Below are 7,371 nucleotides of genomic sequence, written 5' to 3'. Positions count from 1 at the left end.
TGGTCTCAAACCACCGTTTCCCCTAGTGTGACTGTAGTGTTAAAAAGTTGCTCTATACATGAAGGTTATCATTATTTGTTCTTATAAAATTCAGCTTGTATTAACAGGGTAGCCAGAAAACAGTTTCTCTGTATAACCAGAAGAAGTTAGAAGTTATTTGCCCACAAGTAACCATTCCCATAGTTTTTAAGTCTGTTGATTTAGCTATGGCCTGTTTCAATTAATAGTAATAAAGTCCTTAAAAAACTGAGGTTTAATTCTCTAGTCATCGGTGATGTTTGACAGCTGAGAGTAAAATTGGATGTTAGGGGTTTACCAAGAGAATAAATGAATGTGTTCATTTTGAATGAATGTGTTCATAAATGAATGCGTTCATTTATTCTCCCTGTGCAGGGGAGTTGATGCATCTCATAGCGAACAATCAATCAGGTTTGGAGAACAAACAAAACAATACATTGCTTTTCTTTATCAGTCTCTGCCCTTGAAATGTTCTTTCCTATAAAATTGTCTCACTTGCTGTCTGCTGTGTTTGTGTGTCTTGTAAGTATTACCGAGCACACTACGTTTGATGGCTTGAAATTGATTTGAATAAAGTCGGGGGGGAAGGGGCGGGAAAGCGTGGCCAAGGAGAGAGGGCAGGCTGCTCCTGCTTTGCATGCACGGGGGCTTCTGTGGGAGAAGGAGTTGACAGGGCGCCGCAGTGCTGCTTCCAGCTCTCAGACAACAGCTGCTCAGAAAGAGGAGACGTCCTGAGGGTGATGCGACATGTCTCGCTCTTTTTCCATCTCTCTTCTCACCTGTCTGCCTCTTCCTTTCACCAAACAGACATGCGCCAGACACGCGTGCAACACACTGTCTTCCCGACATTCACACAAATACGTCGTCACGGTCGTGAGATTCATAAGAAATTGGCAGGGTGCCCACACACACACAAAACCCTCAAAATAAACCAGGTACAGCCGAGTTTTGATGGAATATGTTATTTGTTCCTCTCACTTGGACAGGTGCTTATGAAGAAAAATCATCAGCTCTTTAATGGAAATTAAACCGTCCTCCTCAACCGATTACCAATTGCTGCTGATCACAGATATTCAACATGACAAGCTGTTCAATGAGCATCACAAATCCATGTTTTGTATTTATTTATCTTATTTGGTTACTTGACAGCTTTTGATCATTTCCCACCAGCAAGGAAAGGCAAAACAATTCCTGCGGAGTGATTTTTCCACACAGCACAACACTCTTATCCCTGTTGTCACCTTCCGACCTTGGTCCGTTTTCCACCCTTTGCAGACAAAAGCTCACTAAACATAAAATATTCTTGTGAAATCTTTGGTTGCCTTAAAACAAGAGAAATTAATTTCATGTAATTGAGTGCAAGACATTGATATATATGTATAAATAAATGTGTGTGTGTGTGTGTGTGTGTGTGTGTGTGTGTGTGTGTGTGTGTGTGTGTGTGTGTGTGTGTGTGTGTGTGAAGCTGGCTGCACATTGCACATTAATTTAAATGGATGTGAAACAAGAGTGTGTATGCATTTTTTTTCTTTGGGTACCTTTTAATTACTTTCATATCTTTGGAGGTGACCCAGTTCTAAAATCAAAATGGGCTAGTTGGGTGGGGTGCTGTGAATTGAGTCAGGAATAATTAAAGTATCTCATGAGAAGGATACTAACAGAAAACCCTCCTGTTTCTGTGGCAGGAAACATTCATCGCATTTCTTTTACCAAATCCAAGATTCTGTGTCCAGTGTGGGAATGATAATGCTTCTGTTGCTGCTTTATTACTCCTTCCAGTAAAGCCGGAAAGTAATTTCGTGGCTGTTTTTTGTGTTACTTTGGAATTGATAGCACATAAAAGGACAGAGAGATGTGCTCCCCCCCCCCCCCCCCTTTTTTTTTTCTTTTTTGCCCTTGGTTTGTCAATAAAGAAAAGGAGCAGGGATTGCAGAGGTGTGGACAGGGCATGCTCTGATCTCCAGACAGAAAGAAATCAATTTCAGAGTACAAGCTGTTCAGAGACAGGCGGAGATGACAGTAAAGTCACACTTGTCCAACGGTAAGGTTGTAGAAGTTTGACAGTAAAGTTTAAGTCATTACTTCTTGATCAAAAAGATTTAAAATAGGAATTGTATCCATCTAACTTCTTATCCATCTTAGCACTGAAGCTAATTAGGAATTTAAAACAGAAAATTGAAAAGGATCTTTCTAAGTGAACACAAATGGTCTTTTCCCTCATCTTACTCGGGTCAGAGAGAAGAAACAAGCACTTAAGTGTCTGTTCTGGGTCGTCCACCCAGTTGGTCATGCCTGAGGACACCTCCAAAGCGAACTTGGCATTTTCATTTGTTACCTGAACCACCTTCATGTGTAGCTCCTCGCAATGCAAAGCAGGAGTGGGTTGGCGCTGAGGTTTTTGCAGAACCACTGAGATCTCTTTGAGGAGAACCAGTCACCCGGTGGAGAAAACTCATTACGGCTGGTTGTATCTGCAATCTCAGTCTTACTGTCACTTTTCAAAGCTTGTGAACACAGGTGAGCATTTGAATGAAAGCCGACTAATAAATTACATATATTACATTTATAGCTCAGCGCTCGCCTCACCTCCTCATTCTCATACAAAGCCTGGCAGCAGTGCCCCCTAACTGATCATCAATCTCACAATCCTTTGTACCATAACTCTACAATACTTCACCTGAGCTCCTCCACTTGTGGCAGCTGCTCCTTTCTTGTCTAGAATTTAAAAAAAAATCTGTCCTTTATCACATTCAGCTTCATATTTCGCTGTCACTCCAACAAAACCCAAAGGGAAAGATCATCTCCAAAAAGTAGAAAATGCAATTAAAGTGTCAACAAATGCCAAGTGTCCCACATTTGCATTTAATTTGCATTTGTTTGCACTTTTTAAATAAATGTTTTTAATCTTCTAATTTAATTGTTCCTTTCTACCAACTGTAAAGAGAAAGTTTTCAGCCCTTACCTGTCACGCTTTCTATAGTTGCAGATTTAGCCCTCAAAGGTTGACTTTGTCGGATGAAGCGACAGCTGTCTGATTTTATCGTGCCTTAGCTACGTTAGATTAAAAACAATAACACGGGTCTTCTTCCCCATTTAAACCTAATCAAATCTTCAGCATCTGACAATCCCCATCACAGAGAGACAGCGGCGCATTATTTACAGAGGAGAGATGCAGTCCTAGTATTGTAAGGAGAATATTAGACCAGACTTTCATTGAAAGAATCGATAAATGCATCACTATTAGCATGCAAACACGCTTTTAAACATAAAGATAAACCCAAATGTTGCAGTTATATATTGTGATAAAACACTACCTCACATGTATCTCCAGACTTTCCTTGAAGTAGCAGCAAGAAATACGAGTGCTGCATTTATTCTGATACTAATTGTTTCAAATGTGCTATTTGTCTGCACTTATTATTTCTGGGTCACCGTTTACAAAGTGTTTTGGTCTCCTGTGGTAATGTGATTACAGTATGCTCTATGATGGATAACCTCATTGGCCGCCATTTCTCTTCTAAAATATTTATTGGCAATAGAAAAACTGGCCTTGTTGTTAAGGAGACAGCTCGTGGCTGGTGTGTAAAAATTATGCTGAGGGCTTTAACTTATATAGGCTAATGTCTTATTTGTCAGTTTAATAAACACCAAGTTCAGCGAATGATATTTACTGCCCTATAAGGAGCAATAAATATTGAGCCCCTGCCTTACTGAAAGGCAAAAGGAGAAGATTTTTAATTTGGATATATCCAGCTTAAACTAGATAAATGAATTAAATTATTACTTATTCTTCCACATGCAAAACTGAAAAATGACTCCCAAAAACACTGGTAATTGTGTTATAAGTAGTTTCCACTTCCTTTTTGTAGCTGCATTGTTTTACCTTGTGTTAGTTTCCATCATATTCCCTCAAAATCTGCACAGCTTGTGATTTTGGCAGAAAAAAGACAGCGGCAGGTTAATCTGCTTTTGACTCATCGTGACAGCTTTCCTGCTTTCTTCACAACTGTTGGATAAAAGCCAGGGTTTAGAAAAGTGTCCCGTAGTTGTGACTTTTGAAAATCAGAACAAAGTGATATCTGGGAAGCTGCGCTACATTATATGTTTGACGAGGAATAAAAATTGTGTGCAGTGCTACATAAAGCGAGACATTTTTCATCCTATGTGTGAGACAACAAAATTGTTTCATAAAAAACGTTGCAGTTACAGTTTTAAGGGTTCGAGTCAGTTGCTCTGACATTACACGCGCGTATAATCACTGGGTTTTAAATGGCAACATATTAGCTGGTTTGCTTAGAAATGAATTTAGGACTTTATCATGATTTGACATAATTAACATTAACACATTTTATGCTACTTTTTTGAACCAAAATAGCAAAAAATCATCATCTCAATTGGCTGTGATGCAAAATATTTCCTCAATATTAATATGACAACAAATCAAAATATGCATCAATCAGAATGAATGGTGAGAAAGTAGCATCTTAGATTTCAGTATATGCGCTTGCAGTATGCATATATTTTAATATCAAAAGCAAGGACAGCTGTTCAAGCTCTAAGAGAGAGAATACTGAGTAGATGTGGGCTGTCACAGAGGTGGCGGACTGTATACTGCAGATAAATATGTGATGATTGGATGGAGCGCAGAAACCTGTAATTATAAATTACAGCCAACTCATCTGGATCAGGTTGTACCCTGAGTGTCCTCATTTGAATGCTGATTTTGTTGTGACTTTTATTTTAATGTCCAGATTAGCCTCCTCTGGTTTGAGTTGACCTCCAAAACAAATTCTTGAACTCTTGAAACTTTTGAGGCCGGTTTCCCTAAATAAAAATCAAGAATCACTTGAAGTCTGATTTGTCGACTCCATCATAAAAACACACTTCATGTATGGCACTCTAAAATATTTGGGTTTTGATCATTCAGATGACCAAGATTCAGAATGCTTAACATCAAAGTGGCTAAAGAGGAATAGTGAAGGGATCACCAAAGTCAGTAGGCTTCCTCCTCTGGGGACCATGAATGTAAGAACTTATGTATGTGTATGTAATACTTTCATCTGCACCTGAATCCACATGAATGATTTGGCACAGATAAGCTGCTGTGTCATTTCTGTTGTCATTATTTTGAAAGAAGAAAGACTTCAGATCTGATCATAAAGACTTACAAGGATGACCAACAGCATTAAAGCCACCTGCCTGATGATGTTCCCTTATGTCAAAAATAAATAACAAGCCAGTGGGATACACGGTCCTGCTGGCCACTGCCTTCAGGCCATGATGTTTCCAGAGGGAGTTGCTTGGTCCTGCAAGCAAGGTGGGTAATATGTGTGAAATAACATCCACCAACATACCAGGACACAACAGAATATTGTGTTATTATTGTGTTGTGATAAATAGACCATAAGATCATTTTTCACCTCATTCAGCTGTGCTTTTAAAATTTGTGGACCAAAGATCTGTCTAAAGACTTTAACATCACTCTCTGACACTGTTTATCGTCTGTCTTCATCCTGCAGAAATCCAACTTGTCAGTCTTGGAATTAAAAACACGCTCTGCATCTAAATAGCATAAATACCAGTGTCGAGACTATACTGCATTATTTAGATCTTACCAAAGGCACTCCATTGGACACCTCCAGCACCATTAGCTGGAGTGAAAACAAAACAGAGCTGCGGGATCTTAAGCTCAGCACTGAGAACTGCTGTTAGGTGTTGTAGTTGATAGGGTTGTTTACAACACATTATATATATATATATATATCTTGTTTTTGTCCACCCTTTTATTTTTTGTACTTGCTCCACGAGATAAGCTGTGATTACTTTTTAATCCCCAGCAGAAGAATCTGCTGTTAATTGATTAATTTTCTGAAAATTGCAGCATACAAAGACAATGGTGTTGTAATTATTTATTGGTCTGGTTTCTCTTTGATATTCTAACAAATATAACGCACAAAAACATATTCAAACATGGAATGATCAGTATGAGAGTAATGTCCAATGAGATCCAGTTTTACCCTCTCCTTTTCTTTTTATCTGACCTCAGAAAGTAACTGCGTACTCATGTAAGCCTCCATCCAAATGCATCATCATAAGCCAAGGTCAACAAACAGTGACAGTTCCTCACAGCCACACCTGTCACTGAATAGACACTATTTATCTGTATTTTTGTAGGAATGTAAACTGAAAGGTGCGGTATGAAAAACCTGACAGAAAAAACAGTTTTCAGTGCACATAAAACATCTAAAATTAAAACGCTTCATCACTTTGACATCAATATTTATTTCAATGGGGAATATTTTTCAGATAATGAATCATCAGGGTAATTTATTCTTTGCCGTTACTAAAGCAGATTCAACCGAGGTTTATTGTCTGTCTTTTTCCGGCAGAATTCCAGCATGTGGGAATTCCTCGGAGCAGTCAGGAGGAGCTTCAAAAGCGCTTTGGCCATTAGGGTTTTCAGCTGGTTTCATCTTTGTCTTCCTCTTGCTCGGTTTTTGTTGCACACTCACCAGGGTGGGAAGATTTTTCGTTTTAACGGATGCTGGTTAATCAGGAGATATATATTATATGTAATACTAAAATGAGTCACAACATTGAGGCCACATGCCCATTACTGTGCTGGTCCTCCTCATGTAATTCAAACCGCTCTAACTTGTCAGGGGGAGAGACACAGGACCTCGGGGATACCCTGTGGTGAGGTTTTGGTGGCATTGATCATGACCTGTTTCGTTGCATCCCACGGATGCCTGATTGGACTGGGATCTCGGGAGTCTGAAGGCCAGGCCTTGGGCTTGGTGTCCTTGGGGATTGGTGCATGTCAATTTAGCATTCACATGAATGTCTGGACCTGAGATACATTTTATAAGAAGCTGATGGATGTTATTCACTCCACCTGACAGCGGTTTTAATTTTATACTGGCTGGTGTGTGTCCTGTTAGCTCGGGCAGTAAGTATAACCTAACTTTAGAGTTTCAGAAGCTTAGCTCATCCTTGCTCTGACTATTTGTGTGGTGTAAGAGGGCCGTCCTCTGATGTGTGTCCATTTAATGCATCTTTACAGAACAGATGTGGTTTTGTAATTGCTGGACTGGCTTCAGTCAGAGAATTGGTTCAACTGAAAGATGCTGACTCTCATTTGAACAGCCCTCCATCCCTCCTGTACAGCATTTCATTTCTGTTTGTGACCTGCATCTCCTCCTTATTCACCTTCCTGCTCTGTGCGAAAGGATTGACATTCAGCGCTTCAGCAGGAAGGATGGGCTCTTGAGCAGCTGTATTAGGTTATCTTCAGCTCAGTCTCTCCCCAGGTCCCTGCTTAGTACTCAGAAAAGACCTGTTGTGTTGAGATAC

Source organism: Simochromis diagramma, unplaced genomic scaffold (genome assembly GCF_900408965.1).
Source record: "Simochromis diagramma unplaced genomic scaffold, fSimDia1.1 OVJJ01000596.1, whole genome shotgun sequence".
NCBI classification, from domain to species: Eukaryota; Metazoa; Chordata; class Actinopteri; order Cichliformes; family Cichlidae; genus Simochromis; species Simochromis diagramma.
The sequence above is the reverse complement of the archived record's forward strand: the minus strand, read 5'-3'. Positions refer to the sequence as shown.